This window comes from Ischnura elegans, chromosome 4 (genome assembly GCF_921293095.1).
Source record: "Ischnura elegans chromosome 4, ioIscEleg1.1, whole genome shotgun sequence".
NCBI classification, from domain to species: domain Eukaryota; kingdom Metazoa; phylum Arthropoda; class Insecta; order Odonata; family Coenagrionidae; genus Ischnura; species Ischnura elegans.
In genome coordinates this window covers 16,936,131-16,961,542 of record NC_060249.1, presented here as the reverse complement: position 1 = coordinate 16,961,542, position 25,412 = coordinate 16,936,131, and the positions used below count along the sequence as shown (strand labels likewise).

At 37.0% G+C, this 25,412-nt stretch overlaps 1 protein-coding gene across 1 annotated transcript in view; it reads right to left on the bottom strand.

Moving 5' to 3' along the window:
• LOC124157230 overlaps positions 1 to 5,977 on the bottom strand; it is a 126,797-nt gene extending 120,820 nt beyond the window's left edge. The window contains exon 1 of the mRNA XM_046531791.1: positions 5,371 to 5,977. The gene's annotated coding sequence lies outside the window, so the exon portion shown is untranslated. The remainder of the gene's footprint in view (positions 1 to 5,370) is intronic.
• Between the last annotated feature and the right edge of the window lie 19,435 nt (positions 5,978 to 25,412).

Sequence of the window (25,412 nt, the reverse complement as noted above, 5' to 3'; positions counted from 1 at the left end):
TAAAGGCGCATTTGACAACGTTTTCGTTTCCTTGTCAGTATAAAAGTGAATCCCACATTATTTCATTACATTAAATGTATTTAACACCTCTTGAAGCATTTTAATTAGTTTCGAATCATCTACATATTCCGTGATAAGCAAAACAATTGACAAAAAGTCTCCACCAAGACTCGAGTCTGAAATCATCCTACGTAGGTACGTGTTCCCTGCTAACAATAAACGCTCCGCTGCGTCTTGTTACACCCAAATATAATGGACCTCATCGAAAAAAAATCCAATCCCGCTGCCGACGAATGAATTCGCATCAAAACCCCAGCACCGAGATTGCTTCTGCCCGAAGCCTGGATGGAGTCACATTCAACCTGGGGATTGCATAAAAGAAAAAAAAGAGACTTGCTTCCGATGACCCAAAGGTATTTGATGTACGGGAGCATCACGCTAGATCAACTGGACCACCGGGCGAACTAAAATGGTGTGGAAACGAATGCACCCGAAAAAGAAATGATGGAAACAAACTCGGTTTCCGTCGGATTCACAGTCACCAGATACCTACTTCATCACCATTTCCTCTTGTACATTGCGGTAGATCAAAAGCTAACATTTTAATCCCAAAAAATAGTCTCGAAAAATTCACATAATACTGGCGTATATTAATGGTATGTTGCCATCAAGAATGGAAATTTTGTGTTTCAAGGCACTTGATTGATATCTTAGTTGATTAGGGTATAGCGCACCTCAAACTTAACTGCCGGCTTGTGCACATATTCCTTTCTAGTGACTGGTCAGTGCACTTTTTTGAACGTCGTAAAGTTTCCAAGTTCATATTTAGTCATATATATCTACTTTCCAACCCTATTTTAGAATATTTACACGGTTGTTGAACCACAGTTTTTAGCATTCTATACGCTAATTGTAGCTCTTAAATCACCATTTTCACTAAATTTACAGAATCCTCCATAAATTATCACGAAATTAAATCAGACTACTTCAGATATACTTAAAGTTTATTAGTAATACTATCGTAATATTACAGCTGTTTGTGCATCAAAACAATTTCTACTGTAGTCATGTAAGAGTTGTTCGGACGAGTTTACCATTCACCGTGATGAGCCACATAGTTCGCAATATTTCCCAAACAAAATTCTAGAGGACAATGGACATGCGGTGAGAATCCTCCCGACCCAAACAGGAGAAAATACACAAAGTTACACCTAAAATTGATAAGGCAAACAAATTGGATAAATATGTACACTAGGTGAAAATGCTAGAAACTACTTTCAACCTTCTTAGGGGAAAAATATTCGGAGTGTGGTGGCTCAGGGCGTTGAACGACTGGTTTAATGGTACTGGGGTCCAATCCCGAGTGAGCCTTCGGTCACAGGTAAACGAAAATATCCGAAGTAAGAGGTGGCGCACGAGAATGAACTGGTCCACCTACACTGATTTTCCACTCACCAGTAAATAAACTTGGGTATATCTACCCTCACTGATTCATTGAAAGCTTGAGATTTAAACACTGAATTAGTGAGTGAAACTTTTAAAGATTAACATAGAATAACAAGCTCATTACGCAATTATACAACCCTAGCGAAATCTTAAAAATTATGAATGTTATTATATTTGAAGCCAAGAGTAATCCCATTAATGAATAGGCTGTCGAAACTGTGTTTTTCCTCAACGAAAATGTTGAATAGAGGCATTATACGCGCATCACTTTTCGAAATGGCGGCGAAGATACGGCTCCAAATTTGTCATTTTGAGTACGAAAGTATCAAAACCTACAAATCAAACAATTGAAGTAAGTGACAAACTCATTCCACGCACTGCGCTCACAATGAACCAGCGCCTCATATTCACCTTACAATGCTTAGCACTCTTTTTTCAAATACCCCGAAAGCAACAAACAGAAACACACAATAACGGTTATGTTTTATTTCCCTTTTTCAAAAGTTTTATGACATCCTGGAAAACAATTTAAAAGCCTTTTTCATCTATACTATCTCTAAATTATTCTCATGGGAAAAGAATAATAGTTTTTAATTTTTCTATGAAGTTGCGACGTAATGTTTTCGTAGGCAAAAAAAACTTGAATGAATAAATAATATATATATGTATGATGCTTTTATCATTTTCATAATCATATTCATATTCCCTGGAAAATATTTTATTCTAAACCATATAATGCCTGATAAAGGGTAGAAAAAAGATATTAATTTAATTCCAAGGTAAGAGTCAAGAAAATCAATACCACTAGTTCCACTTATGTCATGTCAGTCATGGATTACTTTCTTTCGATAAAAACAACCTTTCTGACAATGCTGATGGCATAAGGGTAACATGGAACCTATCTGTACCTTATTTGCAATATCCCTTCACTAAAAAACTTGATAATCTTTATGCCATGGAGCCAAACAAAGTACTACATATTCATTATTGCTTGGAAAAAGAGAATGTAAAAACGCAGTAAGATGATTATCTGGCATGCTATGAAAGTCACACTAGAATCTGATTGCAAAGTTATCAAACTGCATTGCGTGAAGGGCATCAGATTAAAAAGAGAAAAAACCTGATTCTTCTTCCATAAAATTTTACAGCTCACCTTGCGGGATAAACTCAACGGTCGAACTTTTCTCCGGTCGTAAAACCCGCCGACAGAGAAAAAAAATCGACGGTCCCACTAAACTCCTGCTCACCAAGTTTGGTGGGGTGACTACAAAGTCTCTGAGCCGGAGAAGTGACTCCTGCACCCGCTGAGGAAGTGGTTAGTGCAATAAACTATAATCCACTTGCTTGGGTCGCGGTAGGAAATACATCATCACCTATGAACATAAAATACGTAACGGAGAATTTTAGGGAGGATACGTGGAGAAAAATCCAGCATAATCCACTCTTGACGAACGACGTCAAGAGCACCGTGACTAAAAGGCCCACTACCGCTGCATCGGTCTACTCGGGTGATTTTTTACTTGTTTTATATTAGTCTCTGCTTTCGGGGGTTCCTCCGCGTTTAGTTGTCCATAGGTGACCACAGTTTCTCCAGCCATCCTGCTGGCGTCTTCAGGTCAGAAGTAGCGATGTATAAAATTTGGCCGTCGTATATAGGTACTTATGTGGGTCGGAGGTTGGTTTTGATTGGTTGGTTCTGATTGGTTATTGATTTTGAAGACCCTTTTCCAGGTGTTGGCTAATGTGTAGCCGTCTTCTCTGTTGCAGTTCCCAGGATGCTTATCATTAGTTATCTCTATAGCTTCTCGCATTAGTCTGGGGTAGTTACGCCTTTCATTACATAGGACTTTAGGCTTATCGAAATCCACAGCGTGGCCAGGTTCCGAACACATGTGCTCCAAGACGGCTACTGCTACTTGAAATCTCTTGTATCACCTTAACAATTGCTTACACCTCAAAAATCGAAAATTAACCTCGTTATTTTACAAATGTAACTTCTTATATCTGAGATACAGGCAAATTTATACGGTGGTCTAGGTCATACACCCTAAAAACATTTAGATAGCAAAGCAAATTAAACCCAATCACGAAGTCGAAAATACGTCATCGTCTATGAACATAAATACGTAGCGCAAAATTTGAAACTGATTAGGTAACAACTATTCATCCAATATGTTCCGAATATGATAATGATACTGTTTCTGGCAAACATTAATGCTAGAATTTTATTTATATTTTTAGTAATGTTGTATGAATGCATTAGAATTAACCTTCTTTAGCTACTTTCAGAGTTTGATTAACTTGGGATGCATGTAGTAACTACGGCAACTCCTAAAAGAATGTACCGCATGTGAGTTAGAAAAAAATCTATTTTATGCTGCGTTGATAAATTTGTAACAAGGTGCCTTACTTGGGTTGATTGGGTGAAATTTCTAAAAATAAATTCAGAAATTCGATGTTATAGTTGCACTTAATGTAATTTTTATATTGATTCGTAAATATTACTCAAAAAATTACATTCCTCGTATTGCATGTGACATTGTACTGTACGAATGTATTTCAACAAATAATGGATTTTAGGAAATTTTATTACTTTGGTAATAAGATAATTTTAACAAGGGGTATTGAGGTTCCCAAAAGATAAGCATTAAAATCATTCACGTAGTAAAAAAATTAATAGTTTTCAAGATAAATTAACTTTGGAAAACTGGATAACTTTTGTGATTTCAATTTTAGGCTGAAGCCTGCTGCTCATAACGTTCAAGAGAGAAACAGAGCATTATGTAGCAGTGTGCTATTCAATACATTCTTTAACGCGACTAACATGTTTTTGCAGGCATTTAAACGCTACAGTTCAACGTTTCGAAGGCGCTATTAAAATAAAAACTTACATGATTTGAATTGCAATATTTTGAACAGATAAATACGAGAAATAGGGATAAACATAGATTCTAAAACGAATGATCCAATAAATCCACCGTTAAGATATAATTATTTCCCCTGACACATAATAAATTGTTTTTATCAATGAATTGGGGCTGCGAAGGTGCCAAATTCCACTAGGCCTCGTGAAAATTATACTGTTTTCCTGATTCTGTCTAAAAATATTTAGATACATGCTATCGATTCAGAGTCACTAAACATAAAGAAATAATGCCTTAGGTAGGCATGACTAATCCAGTTTATTGCTATCCGGCTAAAAATTAGCCAAATTAAAGTCACTAGGGCAATAAGAAATATCTTGAAATACATGACTCTCTGAGAATAAAGATTAGCCAAACACGGTAGAGATGGTCTTCAAATGAGATAGTCGGTATTCCCTACAATCCACGAACTAATACTAAAATTACGCAATCAATCGATTCAATTACGGATAATAAAGGTATCTGGAACGAAATCATGTGGAACTCATGAAATAAAACTACGTAAACTGCATTAAATATATCTACTAGGTACACCTCTTATATGATGTGAGGCACGATATGGTGGAAGTTATCAATATTAGTAACAATAGACATTGCAATATTTCCACTGAGTTTCATTATGACACTACGCGTTTCGTCGTTACAAACAAGATTATCAAATGTAGACGCGTAGTGTATTAATAAAACTCAGTGGAAATATTTGCAATGCCTAATTTTACTAATACTACTAGGCACAACTTATGCTCTACTTATTTCTGTATCTCCATGATAGATTCGACCCGGTCTCTGAGCGCTCTGTTGCACGAATTACTATCTGTGATAGTTTGAAACGGGTTTTTAACTTCATCGGGCAAAGGGAGAAATGCGATACCTTTTGGCGCCCAAAAATTCCTTTCTATAAATATAAAATTACATCAATTCTATAACCTTTTTTAATTATTTCGCCATCGACAATGTTGGTGTACAAAATCAATGTTCAAAAAAATACAAAAAGACATACCTTCTCAATACTGGCTATTCATAGATGATAGCTGGCTCCGGCCACGCGCGGTATTCTGCTTTCTCGCAGCGAATTTTCAACAAAAATTTAACAGTCCCAAAGGGCGATACTCCTTGTGTCACTGGATCCGCTCCGAAGTACACTTGTAAATAGAGCGCTGGAAAATACAGGATAGCGTCAAAGCCTTATGTGATCACGCACCATGGAATTTCTTTCGCGGAGAAACGGAGCGAAATCACCACTTAGTGACAAATTGCATTCCAACGCATGCAGTGGAAAGTCAAACAGAGGCTCGAAACACGACAGTCATCCATGGATTAACAGTTCAAAAAAATCCATATTGAAAGGGAACCAAGTTCACTGGAGTCCAATTATTCAGGGCGTCACGTCCACTCAAAACTTTCACACGTAGGGGAAATATCGTTTTAAGAGATAGTAAATGCACCCCAGGTCTCCCGCACAGAGCGCGGTGACTTCACGAGGGTTCTACCGGCGAGCGCAGCGGGGGGTCGCCGGTATCGGATGACAAGGTCTTACGTCCGTGGAACGATCCCGACAGAGCAGGATGCTTTTTCCGCGGGACATTCGACGACGTTCACGCCGGAGAATCCGGAGTGCGACTGAACATAAACAAGGCGAAGGGCTCGTTGGGCGAGGGAGGGGAAGCGGTAAGGGTGGTAGGAGTGGAGAGAGAGAGAGGGAAAATGCTTGAACGAGGCGTTGGGGTACGCGGAGTGAGTTCAGCGGGGGAGAGAATGGTGGTTAGGTTGAGGAGGGGGTGGGGAGAGAGAGGGAGGTGGACTACGCCCAAAGTTTCGCGCAAGCGCCCACCCTTCCCCACACCAAAAACTAACTCTTCCGAAGTTCTCATGAAGGTTTCGGCGGATTCTCGTAGTGGGTTTTAGAATGTGTATCTCTTCATCTCGGGAATATTGCCGGTTTCGGTGGCTGCGGGGTAAAGTCCTCGCCTTCCAAACGTTAGGTCGCGGGCTCGAGTCCCGCATGAGTACATTACCCCTGATCACGATAGGGGACTGGGTTGGTGTGGTTCCTAGAGCGTAGGCTTCCCACCCGGTGGGCCTGGGTTCAAATCGCGGTAGCGGCAGAGAATTTTCAGAGACTGCCCGATCCCTGCTTGAATGTTGTGTGGAGGACATTTCAAGCGCAACACTCCGTCCGTCGGATGGGACGTTAAGCCGAGGTCCCCCTAAGAGCAGGCTAATGCCAACGCCAGGTTTCTCTCCAACCTTCCTTACCTACCCTTCCTTCATGGCGCAAATGACCTCAGCTGTCGATCGCCTCGCCCAAATACCATACCCGATCATGATTGTTCGTACCAGTGCCATTGTAAAATATGTTGAACACCCCGATATAAAATGGCGAATATGTCTTGCATTTGGTGGTGCAGGAGTTATAAATAAAAATTCACATTTGTATAATATCATTCCATTTTGCATAATTATATATATATATATATATATTTAGTTACATTCCATTTAATAATAGCATTTCATATTACAGCAGTGATGAATTCAAGGGTGGATGTTTGTGAAACGTAATACTACGATAGAATGATGGGGATCTAATAGGTCGACCAAGTAATGAGAAAGACCATAGAAGAGTGGAAGATAGAAGTACCAATCTTTGACGTGGAGTGTGAAGGAGTGGTGTGAACGTTACGTTACCTATTAAATTACTTTAGAGTGATAATTATGTTTATTATTATAAACAAACCATTTTCTAATCAATTTTTTCATTCATAGGGCTGTTTTTTTGGGTCTTCCTTACGATTCTTTTCATGTCATATTCAATGCCTATTCCAGATCCGATAATATACAATATTTCACTTACTTTGTACGGTGTTTTCTCAATACTGATGAAGAATTTGGTCTCAATTGGTCGGAGCGGTGTATTACTCTTATCCACCTGTGTGAAGCGTGTAGCTATCCCATCGGTAGATGTTTTTTTTATTATTTTTACTATTTCCACTTCAAACTGGAAGGATCGAGAGAGCGATGAAGTCAGGATGGGAGGAGAGCTACAAGCTCCACACGGCGTGGACAAGATTATTACACAGTTCAGCGCGGTGGCGCAGCGAGGGGGGGGCCTTGGGGGTTGAGACCCCTCCCCCTAGAGATCAAAGAAATTTTTGAGTTTAATCCCTTTTACTTAATTGGATTGATATTACTAATAGAAAAGTGTAAGGATAAATATAAATATCCCTCAAAAAGTAGTAAAAGTCACCATTTTGAACCGTTAATCTTAAAATTCTGCAATTAATAAATCTGGCACCTACCGCTTATCCAGGTGGGTATTTCATACCCCCACACACCCCGGTATTGGTTGCACCTAAATCCCCCCCCCCCAGCCTTAACTCCTGGCTGCGCCCGTGGTACAGCCAATTATGACGCTCCTCCGCTGAGCAGTAGCGAATAAGACCAGCCAAACTTTACCGGAGACACGATAAAAAAACAATTCTTTCACAACCCGTTCGAGCCCATTGCATAGAGCATATGGAGGAGGAGATCAACAGCTTAGGTAACATTAAGGAAGTATAGGAGGGATCGGGTTGGTGTGGTGGATAGAGTACTGGCCTCTGACCACGAGTGTCCGGGTTCAAATCTCGGCGGAGATTTAGACTTTACAAAAGTTTTACCTACGATCCCTGCTTAAATGCCGTATGGAGGGTACCTCAAGGCTCAAGCACAGCACTCTATCCGCCGGATGGGACGTAAAGCCCCCTTGGAGCCTTTTGTTAAGAGCAGGCTAATGCCGACGCCGGGTTTCTCTCCTCCATTCCTGCCCTACCCTTATCTCAGGACGCAATTGTCTTACAATGTCTGTAAGCTCCTTTAAAGACCATAGCATACCAGGAAAGGATAGATAGATAGATAGATAGAAGGATTATTTATTATTCTAGGACTGATGTCCTCTAAGAACAAAACAATTTACAAAGCATACATACATACTTCAATATATTTGCTCAATTACTCATTGTGAGCAGTAATAGAGAAAAAAAGAAAAATATTATACAATATCCAATCAATGATACAAGTTTTATACAATGTATACAACGGTAAGACATACAATTTACAATCAAAATTACAGCGTGGCGGTAAGCAATAAGCTATAGACCTTTGACTTAAATAATTTCAGAGACCGAATGAATTTCAGAGATCGTTTTCAAAATCAGAAATGAACCCGATCTTGGGTGGTCGGTAAACAACACATAATAGTAATAGGGAGGTATAATAGTAATAGTAATAGGATAGGGAGGGAGGGTGGAGAGAAATCCAGCTCCACATTATGCAGATATTAATGAAGGACACCAAAACTAAACCGAGGCTAAAGAGAACCCACTCACTGGTCTTCTCAGGTGACATATTAATGCTTTAAAACTTTTTCTATCACAAGTGTGCGATAATCCACATGGGAAAATCATTCGCTTTGACCAAGATTCTATCCCGGATCCCTCGATGTGAACGATGTGAACATGTGAACGTTAAATCAACCTTATGAAATTGAATGGGAGATTTATGATAGCGGTATTAATTTTCATATTAAGATCATGGGAATCATATTACATTCATCGCCATCGTATTAATAAATCAATTGCTCAGGCGTTTATTTATCACTTGTCTCAATGAATTCTTTTCGTGAAATTAAAAAAGAGCGATAAAACATAGATAATGCAGGAGTATAGACAGCAACTTCAGAGTGAAAAATAAAGATAGACATTTCTTTATTACAGTGCGAGCCACCTTTTATGTATTTTCAAAGAAAAGCCACATTAAAAAATAAGGTTCAAGAGGAGTGAATTCGAACTAAGCATTAAGAGAGATTTTCATGCGAACCCATGCATCCAAGAAGGGCTTGAAGTAGGGTGTAAAGGTAAAAAGTCATCAAATGCCGTTCCCTCGTAGAAAAAAACAAGGTTGAAACTCAATTATTGAGTACTGTACATGGGTAAAATAAAATTAATTCTTAGAGAGCAACTGTGCTGGGTGGCATCCTCTACACATTTATTCTCCGAAATTCAAGGACTTCAAAATTGAGAAACTGCAGTGAATCAACGCGCGCACCCAGGCATTCGTCCAGATTGAATGACAAACTTGCTTTTGCTCCAATTTCCACGTTCACTTCCATCTCTTTCACCTGCCGTCAAACTTTGAATGCCTTTTAAATATACTGCCCGTTGCGTAAACATCGACAGTGTCGCGTTTATTATCACGCCAGTACTTTTCGAAATCTCCGTTATTATTTCCTCGCCTTCACAAAGAGCACGTGCACAGCACTTTTTCATGAGAGGATGCATCCCTCCCGCTAGACCGGTTTTTTTAGTGACGAAAGACTCATTTAAATTTATTTATGCATCTTGAATTCTTCATGGTTGACCCCGTAGACCCTGGACAATGACATGAGGTATTTTATGAAGAGGAGGGTCTTTGGCGTAGGTCTCTGCATTTCTAACCACAATCCTTAGCTTCAATGCCTGTGGCGTTAGATCTCTTTAATCCGAAATACCAAAATACCTTTCTCACGAGTCTTAATGGCTGAAAGATTTGAGGTAAAATCTTTCTCTCCTTTCATCTACTAAGTTACGCCTGACCCCTATCAGTTTCAAGAATGGTTCACCACAGAACTTTATGTATCCCTATCTCATGCCATTGTATTTATTTTGTAGTGGTTCCTTTTCCTCGTACATTGTGTAGCTTGACTAAATACTTATCCCCAGGTCCTCATAGGGAAACATCAAATTTTAATTAGAGTGTGCTTCCCAGACAATGGTGGTGTGTAATGAAATGCTCAGCCACGGCGTTTGGCAGTTTTTTCTTGCATCTCAAATTTGAAAATTTTTCCTCATTTTTTTTCTTTAATAGAAAAATATTGTTTGAGATAGAGATTAAAAAAATAATTTCTGCTCTTTAAACCTTAAAGGACGTCTAGATCATAGCTTTTGCTGGGATGATGTGTGAGGGGGTGAGAAAAGGAAGTGATGCACCCTCTTAAGGGGCACAAAGATATTATTCTAGCTTCTTCTAATTATTTAGTTTCAATTCAGTGGCTACAATGCCTCTCCATTGAATTCACTGCTGAGAATATAGAATCCTTGCTAGAATATTGCAAGATCCAAGTAATTCCATAAAGAAAGCAGAAATATCTTTTATCATCTAAATAATTGAAAAAAGTCCTTAGATGTTTTAGAAGACTTTCTTTTTCACGGCCATTTGCAAAACTCGATGTATAAATCCACTTTATCCTAAAAAGACTTGTAGAACTACTTTTTAAATATTACATGTCTTTCTGATACTGTCAACGCTTTCTACCTTCGCCATAAAGAAGATATTTCAAATATTTAATCGAATGAATTGTTTTCTTACTTCCATGCTTCTATTCTTACAGGTAAAAAATAATCTACTTACTCTAGAACGCCATATTCATCCGTGCTATACTTCTGATAATTTCTTTATTACTTTCTCCATCGTTGGCTACTCAGATTTTGCTTCAGAAGGTAGAAGAATTCTTTCAATTCTTTGAGCCTTTTTTCAATAGATAAACAATGTCCGTCCCATCACCAAAGTTTTAAAATATTAGTAAATTTCGATTATCAAGTCATATGGCTGAAAACATAGGAAAAGAAACTAAAAGAACAACATACATTGCATATTCACGACTCGTGGACCTCATGATTTACTTATTAGCACAGGATAAATGAACTAGTACAACGCCAAAGCCAACTTGAATAAAATGGTATTTAATTCACGCCAAAGAGCATGGCGAAGGAGGAAAGAAAGTCCTGTTAATATGGGTGAGATAGGTTTGCCTTCGTCCACCAACGATTGCTGGTCTGCCTAAGGAACAAAACTCTTCCTCCTATTCAATATTTTGTTTATCTAATTATACAGCGTTCGTACTAGTATCTATGATTCATACTACGCATGCCTAGGGAGTTCAAAACTGACGTAGGAACTGCAGGCTGTAATAGATAAACATGCATCGCAAACTCTACACGCGAGCAACTTTTCAAGTCGTACGGATAGGAGAGAAGAGTAAAACGTCATAAGCGCCCATAGAATAAAACATTATATTTGATCCTCACCATAAAGTACGGCGCAGGAGGAAGGCATGTGTGGGGAGGCATTCGCTTCTTGAGCTGAGAATGACTGTGCGGTGGCCGTGGGGGGAGGGGTATCCAGGGAGAGACAAAGCAAGTCGGTTCACTCTAAATCCTCATCCGCGCAGGCAAATGAGCCGAGAGGATAAGCATCAAAGGATAATAGGGCAGTTACATTGTAACACCCTTCCATCACTCTCGGGAGGAGATTAAGGCCTAGTCATAGCTAAAATTTCATTGGATAACGTATTTCGAATGGGGCAGATGTTCTCGAAGCAGTACTATCAAAGTACAATCACACTGTGGATATCATTCATGCTTGAGGCGTAGCCTTTCCTGAGTCAATATGATAGGAATAACTCCCTCGTACGACATAATCTCAGTACCGTCACTGGGAAATGTATCTGGTATCTTTCGTACTGCACTCCTCCGAAATGTCATAGTACTTCATTGGACACTGCAGCCGGAGAGTTTCGGAGAAAGAAAATAATAGAGGACTTTGCTGAATATATTTTATGGTTAAATGTTTTGTTAATATATGTCCAAGAAATAGTAAAGTATGAATATATACAATATTTACATATTTAATATTACATAAATGCATAAAAAGCTAGTAGCACTTAAAATATTCTCAAAATCGGGTAAGACATATCATATCATACTAAATACGCAGCTGAAATATTATCGCAAAAAAGTGCAATAAACCTTTTACAGAAAAAAAAATTGCGCAAAACGCATACGCTGTATGTGTAAATACTTTTGATGTTTAAACTCATTATCTTTGATTCTCATATTTTCCTCGACAATATTCACGATTCATTCGGCATTCAGCAAACTTATCATGTAGGTATTCAGTTCACATCAAATGACATTTTTCACCCTTTAACGATATTATTTCTTATTTTCACTGAGACTAGGCTAAGTAGCGGGAAAAAAGAAGATGAATCAATTCTCGAAAAGAATGCATTCCATCTATAAATTGCAAGATTTTCATTAAATACATATCTATTGTTTTGCTTCACTTGGTGAAACCAAATACTTATAGTGTGAAATAACTCTCTTTTAAACGTTACACAAAACTTTATTATATTCTGACTCAGGGTTTCAAATACTAGATAGTCTTGATAATGACTACAAAATAGTCATTATGAAGACTATCTATTAGTTAAAAGCCAGAGTCGGTACAGTAAATTAAAATTTGCGGAACATTACAAAGTGAGTTATTTCGCTCTCCTCATAAAATGTCTAGAACACAACAAATTCATATTCTTTAAGGAATTACATATAACATAGGAAACAGTACGGCAGCGGATGTAAGTATGTTTTATGTTTGTTGGGATAGCATGAGACCCTTATTCTGAAGAGATACTATTCAGCGGTATGCGATGATTACAAATTTATCATACGCGCGAGCAGGCATCCCATTTCACAAAAGCCGCTTTCACCTGCGATATCAATGGACCGAGCATGCGATGCGGTATCCTTGTAAGCGGCACGCCCCCACTGCAGGGACGTATAACCTCAAGCCTGCTCCACATCTTCCCTCGCGTTCCATCCTCCGACACAGCCCATATTCATCTCACTCAAATTTCAGGCATGAGCCTTATTGAAGAGCGGCGGTGTAGATACTGATCCTGGGGACTATGGCGATGCGAAGCACGAAGAAGCAAAGCTCATATCATTTGAAGCACACGGTGGAGACTCAGTCAGGAGTGGATTCATGGGAACCAGTCAAACGGGGTTTGAAGCATATCGTGAGTGGCCGACCTTATCGAGAGTAGTCTCTATGCCGAAGGATTAAAGAATGCTAGGAGAAAATATTATGTTGGTGCAGCCTAAAAACACGACAGTCACTTAGTCGCAAACAGTTCATTTCAAGATGCTCACTATCACACTTGACTCTGGGGGATAACCTTGTGTAAAGACTGGATAGGATATCTACATCCATGTTTTCATTTAAATTCCAATAACGCAATCTATCTCAATTGGCGTGCAGGTCATTAAGCTAGTGAACCAGATTTGCATCTAAAGAGTGCAATTCATGTAAAATTCGCACAGGGATTGGTTAGCCCTTATCCAAGTTTCAATTAAGGGATGATCGATAGCTTTCTAGCAGGTTTAATTCAAAGCGATAATAAATAAGAGTTCATCTCATTTCCACAGCGTTTTAAATATTATTTCAAGTCACTTTGTGAGCCAAAACTGCAATTTCTCTCTTGAAATATTCTTCAAGGCGAAATAGATAAGAAAGTTGAATTGACCAGTGTTACAGCGAAGGAAAAATATATTAAGCTAAGTTTGGAAGAGGACATTATTCTACAGTCATTTAATATATCTTGAATATCAATATCCTTCCCTCAACTTCCAAAGGAGTAGCATTTAACATTTATTTTAATTTTATAATTTTTTATTTGGTATTTAACGTCTCTCAGGGGAGTCTCTAGTGTATTTCTCTGCGATCCTGACCTCAATCCTTAGCTTCATTGCCAGGGCGTATGTGAGCACCCTCTAATGTCCGAAATACCAAATACCTTTTATTGCGATTTTTAATGAACAGACTGAAATATTTAAGAAAAAGTAGTCTTCATTTCCTGTTTTCCACAAAGTAAGGCCTGACTCCCTTTAATTCCAGGATTGTATCACCTTAGCACTTTATTTATTAATTCCTTTCCCATGCCATTGTATTTTTTTTCTCGTGGTTATTTTTCCTCATACAATGCGTGTCAAGTCTAACTACTTATATCAAGGTCTTCATGGGGAAACATCAATTTACCTGTAGTGCGCATTCAAGACAATGAATGCGTGTAATGAAATGGCCTACACACAGCGTTTCTCTTTGGCATACTCCACAGTAACATTTAACACCTGTTCTTTCGCATACCTCCTCATCCATTCGTTTATGTATCTTATCTCAAGCATCCTCCCACAGCATGAATTCACGAAGGTTTCATGTCTTTTCCAATTATTTCGTTTTGTCTGTCTGCCAAAAAATATTTTATCCCATAATTTGCGTCTCTATAGCCATGAAAACCACTGGACTCTCAGTTTATTGCTTTTTAACCTCGTTTTACGAAAAAAGTATTTACTAAGATTAGAGATAACATTTTCCATTGTATTTGTGTGCTGAATTGCTCCTCTCCGCCAAAAATATTCGCCACAGTTTTTCACCATCTGGTTCCACGCCAGCACCTCTGATCAACCCGCGTGATTACTTTCTCCTTCCCTTCCGCAAATTTACCACTCCCGAAAACAAAGCTTATCTCAAGCGGAGTCTCAATATTGAGATGCATCGAGTGAATAAAAGTGGAGAACAAAGCCGAGGTACTTTTACCAGGCCTTTCTCTGGGCAGACCTCAGATATGACTATATACACCCCATACACTCACGAAACTCAATAACTCCCTTTAATTTGTGGGGAACAGCAGCGAATTCTTCATGGACACAGTGAGGAGAAACTATGCTTTGAAATTGGACAAAAATTTTCAATGAATGCGTGAAATGGTAGTATTTTACCTCCACGTATACTTTACAGGCTTCTAGAATACTGAAGGAGATAACGATATTATAATGACGCAGTATCTAGAATATTAATGGTGATATTAAACAAACAAGTCTAGCGTCATAACTATGCGTCTATCCAAGCAATGGTAAAGGTTAAGTTTGACAACAGAACATAGAGCTGGTCGTTCAACTATTTTAATGCCTCATAAATTTTAAGCTGCGTAAATTCGGAAACCTAGCATTATCAATCATAGTGAGGACGTAACTTTAAGAGATATAGAAAATGAAAGGGTTTTCCTATCATGTAGTATCGGTATTTTGATTATTTATGTTAACTATAAACTTATCAAGAACTTGGGACTGGCTATTCCTTCCAGCCATTAAAGATTGCCTTGATGATAGAATATGAATGGTTGCGATATTTTTGAGGCGGAAATACGTGTACACATTTTCAGGAACCGTATACTTCTTCAGGAACTAAGGTAAGTTACACATGTTAATCACCAAACAAAAAAGAAAATTTAGCAGTCGAGCTAAAACATCTCAAAACATCTAAATGCCTGATAAATATATATATAGCCCCATTGAGAAGTATCATACCCCGGTATGACATTAAATCCTTTTTTAGCACTTCACTATTTCTAATCTGCAGTGCAGCGATTTGCATTTTTATGGATTATTTTAAATCCCATTATCATATTGGTAGTTCTACTGGATTCACCGATAAGGCCAATCAGTGATAAAAAGAACTGTATTCAACTCACTTAATCGCTTTCTACGGTCCTAGTAAAATTCTTCATTAAAACGTCTTCAATTGGGAAAACACACAAGTGATCATTTTATATAGTATCTTTGATTCTATAATTATATAACCTCTTTAGATGAATTTGGGATTTTGGAAGTATGTCCAGTATTTAATTTATAGAATTGCAAAATCTAGTTATAGTTATTCACTTGTTTTCGTTTGAAAGAGACCAGGCTGCCATAGGCCTCCGGGTGGAGGCGCTTCAGTCGTATGTTCGACACCTGGCCCAGAATTTAGCTGCGCTTTGATGTCTCATCTATACACTCATCTCCAAGTAGACTAACTAACGTTGACTTCGCTTCTAGTAGCCACACCGCTAATCTTGCAGTCAGGTGAAAGCAGCTCTATCACCACCTGCCGCTGCTACCTATCCCAATGAGAATCTACGGAAAAGTGTGTAGAATTTCTCCATTTTTGTATTGTGGTATTACCCTCGATTAAATTTGGAATTAAAGGGTACCACTTATTTGTCCTTCTGGCCGAGTCATTCATTCAATGACACGGATTTTATTCTTTATAGAGTAAATACAGCCCAATTTTTACTTCCTCATTCCTCCATCGGCCATAATATTTACCAATAGAAGTTTCCTTGCCGTCACCTGCGCCTGACTGAACTATAATTTATTTTTAGCCAAAGATACAAGACTCCCATGCTTCGGCGAAATCTCAGTTTCCTCAAGGAGAGAAAGTGCGCGTTTGCGAGACTACACCTCGCGTACATTCTACTCCTTTTATAATCCTCTTCTCCTTTATTCACCGCAATGCACCTCGCGAAGGCACACAAAGTCGGTCGTGGACACCGTCGTATTGCTCACTCCACGACCTCTCACGTTTACGTTGTTCCCCACTCTTTTTTTTTAGCCTTTCTTTCGGCGCAAAGAAAACAGCAAAACCAATGCTCAAGTCTCAGATACCGCCCCGTTTTGTTCCGCCCTTTACAAATTCATTATATTTTTTTCGTTGAAGTCACCGGTGTATTGTTCTTCCCTTCGAGGCAAAAGGGTCGGGCATGGTTTCCTGCCCAACCCCCTCTGTCCTTTCCTCGTTGATTTATAAAAAAAATCGTGCCCCCTTTTCACCCCTAATTTAGACTTCTTTTCATAATTTACTACTGACCCGGTTTTTGTGCTGCCATATTTTTTCCTGTGCCTTTCTAAGAGCGCAAATGCAGGAGTACTTATCCCGTCAACTTTATAAGTAATTACCGTGACATGCCTCCTGTAAGAAGAATGAATATGTTAGCTTCGTTGTCGGTAAAATTGAAGCTTTCTCTGATGTTGCTAGCAACGGTGATGTACTAATGGGGGACATTGGATGACAGTCAAATAATAATTGGAAGTGATCATAGTTTTTAAAATATAACATTTCGGTAATACAGTAAAAGTTTTATTTTTATAAGATTAATTTAAAGGTAAGCTTCAATTTCGTCCTATTCTACCATTTTTGGCTTTCCCTAACATCTTACCAACGAAATTAAGCAAAAACAAATGTAGCTATGTCTACTGATAAACGGATACTACTTCAACCGAAAGAACCTTTAGGCGTACACAGGATCTTCCTCCATTGAATACGTGTGGTTCATGCAATTATAGTTTTTGAAAAATATTGATGTGTTATATAATTTTCAAACAAGCATTAGAGAGAAGGAAAAAGCATATACTGTGAGTGTGGTGTACCGGTGTCAACGTGCAGCAAAATTTGTCTTCTTGAATAATTTTGGCGAAGGCGCTGACAATATTTGGCCATAATCATTGCAGTGCGCCACGCATGACAGTATTACCATTTTTGACCACACATTATAGTAATAGCTACCATGGTGTCTCAGATTCGGTATTTGTTATGTATGGTCTTTTTTATAATTTACATCCTCAAATTTAGAAGAAAACGTTGGGTAACAATTCAGAGGACGTGAAACTTAAATTGACCAAACTACAGAATAACTTAGCTCACAAGAAATGAAACGTTTTGCGACGAAGAAAACTTAATATTGAGAGCAAGTAATTCATTGGAGCAGCAAAATAACTCTCGCAATTATTTCACGAAATCACTTGCATTTATCACCGCTGCATTGTAAGTGAACTTAAAAATTTGCAATGGTTTGGTATTTTTCCCTCACTCTGACAATAATCAAGGTTCTTGATCACAAGGTACATTTCTCGACCTCATGTTTTTAAAAGGTAGCGGGATTATTAAAACGTTAAAGTATGCAATGTCAACTATTTGACCACATTGGCATGACCTTCATTAGGAGAGCATATTAAAATTTTAAATATTTCATTATATTTTCATTTTATCGCAAGGAAAAAACTTGTAGTAGCAAAACCAATGTTGAAAATAATTTGGATTCCTGGGTTCAAGGTACACATCGAACATCCATATAATTTAAATTCTAATTATGGATTCTAGGCAGCGTATTAATCGGTGCAGTGGCCCCCTACTCGGTCTTTCTAAAAAAAAATTACCATAGCAATGAATCGTAAATACATATTTTAAGAATATAAATGTTTCACATATTAAGCGCTCAGGCTAGTTTGGTGGCTTCATATCTACTGCCTTTATATACCCTCTAATATTTACCTTGAAACACTTTTTCTCATAATATTAAACAATCATTCGTTGCCGTTTTGTTGACGATTGATGCTTTGATTTATGAATATAATAATAATAATATTTATTGTTCTTGGATAAATTGTCCATTAAGAACATAAAATGGATGTTACATACAAATGAGATAACAAAATAAACTTGTACAAAATATATAAAATATTTCCGAATGGAATTCAGCACAACTAACACATCAGGGCATAAAAATGAAATCTTGAAATGAAATCAATCAATCATAGCAAGAAAACCTAAGTATGCACATATACCCATCACTACATTTATGGTAGAACTTGAAAAATAAATAAATAATTGAGTAAATAGAACATGAATAATGATAAATCATTTACTCCAACAAATATGGCATTCGATTTCAAACAGACCTGAGGTAAATACTATTGCACATTAATTATGAATAGTTGGAATCTCAATGACGAATAAATAAATGCATACTCAACAAGTTTGAAAACCAGTAAATACTTGACTAGAGGCACCTCATCACAAAATTGAAAATATAAGTTTACAATTTTATGTAATTTTTTTGCCATATTGAAAATATAAGATTACATTTGATTCAATTCTTCCCTTGCATTTCTGATTTCAGTCAACTCCATTCGTCATTTGGCCGAATCAAAAATAGTTTCCCTGGACTTCTAGAGGAAATCCTTCGTATTATATCACTTGGGCGAGGAGAGGTCGCCTCTGAGAACACAGGGGCAACCTGGAGGATTGAGAAGTCAGGGAGGAATGGGGAGCGTTGGATGCGAAAGGGAAAGGAAAAGAAGGCTTGGCATAAACACGAGTGCACAGTTTGGGTCTTTGGCCTTGGAGGGAAAGCTACTCCCTTATAGGTTGGGCAAAGGAATTCCCGGCAGCCGTAAGAGGGAGGTGGGATCTCCTCCCTTGTGAGGCAGACGCCTGGGGCAGCTTACCCAACCTCCACGGCTATCATGGCATACTGAAACGTGTCTTTGGCTGGCATCCCTTCCTTGGGACAACAAACACTGAGAAGCTCTTTTGTAGTGCAGGTAAACTAAGGATTAGTAGCGAATCGGATGAGACAAGTGGAGTTTGCATGAGAGGATGAAGTAATAAGCAATAGTTAAAGTGCAATCTGTGCAAAGGGAAGTGAAAAGTGCTGGTAAAGAGTCCTTATGGAGGAAAAAGAATTATAATAAGTGAATAAATTGATACATCTGAAAGTAAAAAAAATAAAAAGTTTAATATTTCGCGCAGAGATCCGTTCAAAGAATCGTGAACCTAATGATTACAATAATGGAAGGTAAAATTGATAACCTCAAATTAGGACATATAAAAAGTGAGTCGTCCAAATGAAACTAAAACAGAGAAGAGTATCTTCTCGGGATACCGCGCGGGTTAGATTATTTAAGAGCGCCGACTAGAGAATGGGTAGCGAATCGGTACCCGAAATGTCGGCGCTCTTAAATAATCTAACCCGCGCGGTATCCCGAGAAGATTTTTCTAAAGTAGTTCGCCGGGAAAGTGTAAAATCATATATAGAGAAGAGTATCTTAAGACCACCAGAATAGGACTCCTAGGTGCAAAATGCTTTAAGAAATGGCCCTGCTACTCGTGCTTGGATGTCAATTTATAGTTTTTACCTTTTATAATTTACTATTCATAACAAATTGCTGAAATTCGATGATATTCTCCTGAGAAAATTGCCTCATTTGGCCTGGAAAAAGGCCTAAATCATGGATTGTGTGGTTATTATTTTACTTTTCATTTATATATCCAGATTTTGTAGCATTTTCCATTCAGTAAAATAAATATGCAGAAATTATGAGGAAAATTGAAAAATAATAGATTCATGCTGGTAGGATTTCAATTTTATATTTTAAAATTATTAATTTATTTATTCCTCAGCAATGTATTCATAATATTTAATTCCATTCATTTCATCTCCAATGGATTTCAACGGGTACCAAATGCTAGTAAATTATATAATTTTATCTTAGCAAGGCATATATTACCTTGCATTAAAAATACGATTCCGTCGTGAAGAAGTAACTATTTCCATTGCACCTTTCAAAGTTATACAAAAAGGAGAGATCCTAAAAATTTGTTTTAGATCCCAAGGAGTTGCAGCAAACATCTTATTTTTTTATACCTTTTCATTTGCTATGACGATAATGGAAAATTGTCCTTGCTAACAAGTACTCATCGTACTGCAAGTGGTATAAGACTCGACAAATGCATACGCCCAACAGAGCATTATCAGCGTTGAATGCCTGGACTTAAAAAAACAAAAAATAGTGAATTCAAGAAGAACATCGGGTGTCCTGTTTGACAAAGAAACTTATTTTTTAATGACCACTTGTGAAAACGCTGTCGCAAGCTCATGACGCGCACATAGTTATCAGGGAAACAATGGAAAGATGTCAAAGAAAAGCGCGCAGAGAAGACGACGAGGTGGACAAGATAGTCAAGATAAGGACAGGTAAAAAGAGACGGAGCATACAAATATACAAAGTGAGAGGGTCAAGTAATTAGGTAGCAATGAGGACATGTACCTGAAGGGCTCATTAGCATCTTTCCCTCGGCGTGTACCACTCCCATACTAAGGCAGCCCAAAGAAACTCACCACGCTCATACTGCACACGTTCAGTATTCGTATTTTGAGTTCATTAATTTTTAACAAGTAGGAACAAACAGTCATTTCAAGCCGTCAAAACAACCTCCTTGAACAAATACTATTCTTACATGAGTAGTAGCAACAGCCTTCACAGTTGAAAGGTGTTTCAGTAGAACTACAAAGAATGGAGTTTTCTCATTTCTGCCCCCGTAACCTAAAAATCATCAAACTGTAAGAAAACCCCATAATAGGCGCTTTTAGTTGACTCCAACTCAAAAAGGAAATCTTTCGTCATTGTATTTTATTTTGTAACGGATTGAGCTTCATTTGAATCGGAGGTGAATGGGTAAGTAACGGGGTAATGATGAGAGAATAAAAGGATAAAGAATGAAAATACGAAAAATAATTACTGGGCCAAATTATAAATGCTTGTGACTAAAAGTGCTTCATAAAAAGGATCGCCTTTTATTTTGTATTAATGAATCAATTAGTATAAAATCTGTTGAGTTATACTTTCATTTTGAAGAGCATATCTATTAGGTTTTTCATTTTCATTATATTTTAAAATGTATGGTAATGATATGAGCTCGTTTAAAGTACTATCACTGGTAATTTATTTTTGTAATTTGGTAAATGATGTTGAATCTCACGCTTACATTAACTGAATGACATTTAAGTTTTCAATTTATTTCCATAAAAATACTCTAAAGACAAATCGATTTTTAAAATATTAATCTTGGCACACAAGGCGTGATAACAGAATTTCCAGAGTCCAGTCCGTTTATTAACAAAAATATCCAATTTTTGCCATATTGTAAAAATAAATTATTATCTGTATAGGTTTCAAATTAAAATTCCCCAGTAAAATGCCCTACATTAATACCAGCTCGACTTTCTCCATTAATTTGTGAACTATTTTAATGAAACTAATGCGTATGGCAAGTCACTATATTTATTTTTCTCTAACCGAGTATAAACGTGAATTCCTTCCGTTTATATTAGTCTCACGTGAGAACTTATCATATTTACTTTTCCTCTTGGAAAAAAATGAAACAAGAGATAATTTATGAAATAACAATTTCTGGAAAAGATAAATTCAAAGTTGTAATGTGGTACCCATTTAACAGTCTAGAGGTGAGTTTAAGGCATTATCAAAAACCGCTATAATTTCATCTGTGGCACTAATAATTCGGCGCTAATTGCATCCTAATACGGAAAAAAGCAAAATAATTATGTGGGAAATGGCCTATTACTTACTTAACCTAATTACATGCATCAAAATGAGGATAAAATTATACATTTTCTGGACTACCGTGGTTTGAATACACTTGGTAGCCATCACGGATTGTTTATCTCTCTTTTTTTTGCTTTAAGAAAATATTCAATTCTTAAGAAATAATAACTACAATTGAGAATTGGGGCGCATATTCATCTGTTCATTTCATGCATCATATACTGGTAAAAAAAAACCTGTAAAAAGGAAACGGTACCTGGATGAAAAACTTTGAAAAATACGTAACTGCTGGGAAAAATAAGGGCACAATGTGAGAATCACTTGCAGACTAAAACAGTTTTCGCACGCTCTTTATCCGATGATAATGGAAATAATGCCTGTGGGAGAATAATTCATGTTATAAGAAAATGGAGCGTGCATAGAAAAATATAAGTTAAGCTATTCAGTTTTCGCATTCATTCTCCAAGTTACGAGAACAATAAAGCCAAAAACAAAGCAATCATAAAAGCCACATGGGCTAGTATCAATTTTCAGTTTCAAGAAGAAAAACAGTACGGATCTTAACAAAAGATTATTTTCGTCACTACTCTTATTTTATCATCCTTCCCTTCAGTTTCAAAATTTCTTTCATGAAGACGATCTGACAACGGAGCAATCTCAACTTTACATATCAAAATGGAATGGTCACTATTTTATTGTAAGAGAATTAAGATTAAAAGAGAAAGAATTTAATATATCCCCCACCGCTTCAAAACGCATTGAATAGTGTATATTTCTAGTTTTAAATGCATTTATGTGAAAACGCCATACTAAAGTTGATCTCTAAAATTGAAAAGAAGAATAGAAACTTTGTGCTGAGAATTGACTGCACGTTCTGTTATTTCTGTTAATTAAATGTAAATCTCTCCAACATCCATATGACTCTTACTTCTTGTTCATGTCATTTTCCTGATTTCTTCATTGATAATTGGATGCAACTGCAGTGCCTGTCGTTTCTTCGGCATTAATTTTATCATTGTATTTCTTGAGTTTGTAAAATAGTGGAAACTTTTATTCACAGTCATAGAAAAATCTTTACTTAATGTTCAGCAACAAGGCGTTTTCGTATTCCTTCTCCTTCCTTCCTTCATAATTCTTTTATAATCCATCTCCTCCTTCACTAAACGAAATGCTTCACATAATAGTGATACCCTTTACACGTATGGTGAGATTTTTAGTGAATGACACTCGATGATTCGAATGCGATGCAAGATATATTACAGGAGCAAAGGGACTCTTATCAATATAAAAGTAAATAAATTATTGATTAAACAATTTGTATCTAGAGACTGCTAACCATTAGAATGGATCGTATAGATGAATATATTGCTGAGCAAAGGGCCTCTTAACAAAATAAGGCCAATTATTTTTTATTTAACGAAGTTGTATTTTTTTAGTGCTAACCATGAACAAAACGTGACTGCTGAGAGCATCCACAACAGATACCGCTTACGGTTGGTGAGCTCGAAAGTGTTAAAAGATAAATTCGAAAACATCAAGTGAAATTCCTCGGTGGTGCTTTCATATTACTGCACTAATTGCAAGTCAATTTTCCCATTGAGGAACAGATAACGCCAAATAAATTACTGGGATGCGTTAACGATGAAATTTTGAAGAAATAATCGTTACCATTACCGCACTAAAATAGGAAATTTTTTATTATATTGCAAATAATGAAAAATGATTAAATGCAATCTGTACATGAAAACTTAATTATTAAAATTAACACATTTGGTTAATCCGTATCAAACATATAGGGTATTAATATTTTCAGGGACAATAAATCTTTAAACAATAACGTTAGTGATATTTTTCATCTAAAACGGTCTTTAAAAATCACATGGCAAATCAACTAGTGTCAAATAAATTATTATATAATACTTTCTTCATTAATTTAGGACACTTAATAACCATGGTTTTATATTTAAAGTAATTTATTACTGAGGATGAATCGGCGAAACAAATTTAAATTGTAAACATGAGAACACTTTAATACTGGAAATTTTGAGAGGAAAATAGAAGAGCCGAGAAAAGCATTCTTGTGTGAGCAAGGACCTTTATATTTGCTATAATAATTAAAGCAAATTATTCGTGGTTCCGCGGTTGCATTTAGACTAACAACACAGATCTTAAAAAAGAAATATATGCAGAGAGAATTTCAAATGGATAAGACTGGACAAAGAAAAACAAGTATGAGAAGGTAAAAACTCTTAGCACAGAAAATGAAGTCGAGAGTAAAAATATCATTAGAGCATAAAATAATAAATATTATAAAATATTACATATTGTATTGATAACTATAATCGATACCACGATCAAATACCATGATTAGATTTTAAAAAGAACCTTTGGGGAATATGTAAGGACTTCAGTGCGGGGCACACATATTATTTAGAATATGCAAGAGGAACACTTATGAGTTGAACATAGGTATACTTTTATGCATCTCACAGATTTTGAAAATATCTCCAGATAAATCATTAGTTTGAAGAATCACAAATTCTCAAAGGAAAAAAACGGCACAAATTCAATATATATTTGCACACTCTTGAATTAAATATTCTGTATGGAAATACAATTTGACCGCATATTTATGGGGTTAAATTCGCGGAAAATATTTCCAAATTAAATATTTGAAAGTAAAACAGAAATACATTTGGCAATAAAAAGATTTTTAGCGTGGTATAAAAATACCAACCATTTGAACTAGAAGATAATAGTGAAGCACAGTGGAGCGCATTCAAAAAATAAAAGAAAATGGAGAGCTAGTAAGATGCGGTCATTCGTCCAACTCCTGGGAGAGATAACTCGAGCCGAAAATGCTATTTTTATTCGACGCATGGGATATATGTACCTCGAAAGTCCCCAGCGAGTCTTTCGCGGAACTCGACTTTTATCGAACCATCTGTATGGGAGAGGAAAACCACTTACAGGGCCAATTTCGGAGATATAACCACGAAAACATACTGTGGTCGTTACTTATACATGCAACTATTTTCATGTTGGAACCATAAAAGTCATGCTGATGCGTCGAAGTTCATCTTATAACTCTAGTGTGACAGATCTCCACAATCTATTTTGATTCGTACTCACTCACACAAGGACCTATCTTGCATTCTTCAGTTTTCAGTCGCTTTGATTTTCATTGAAT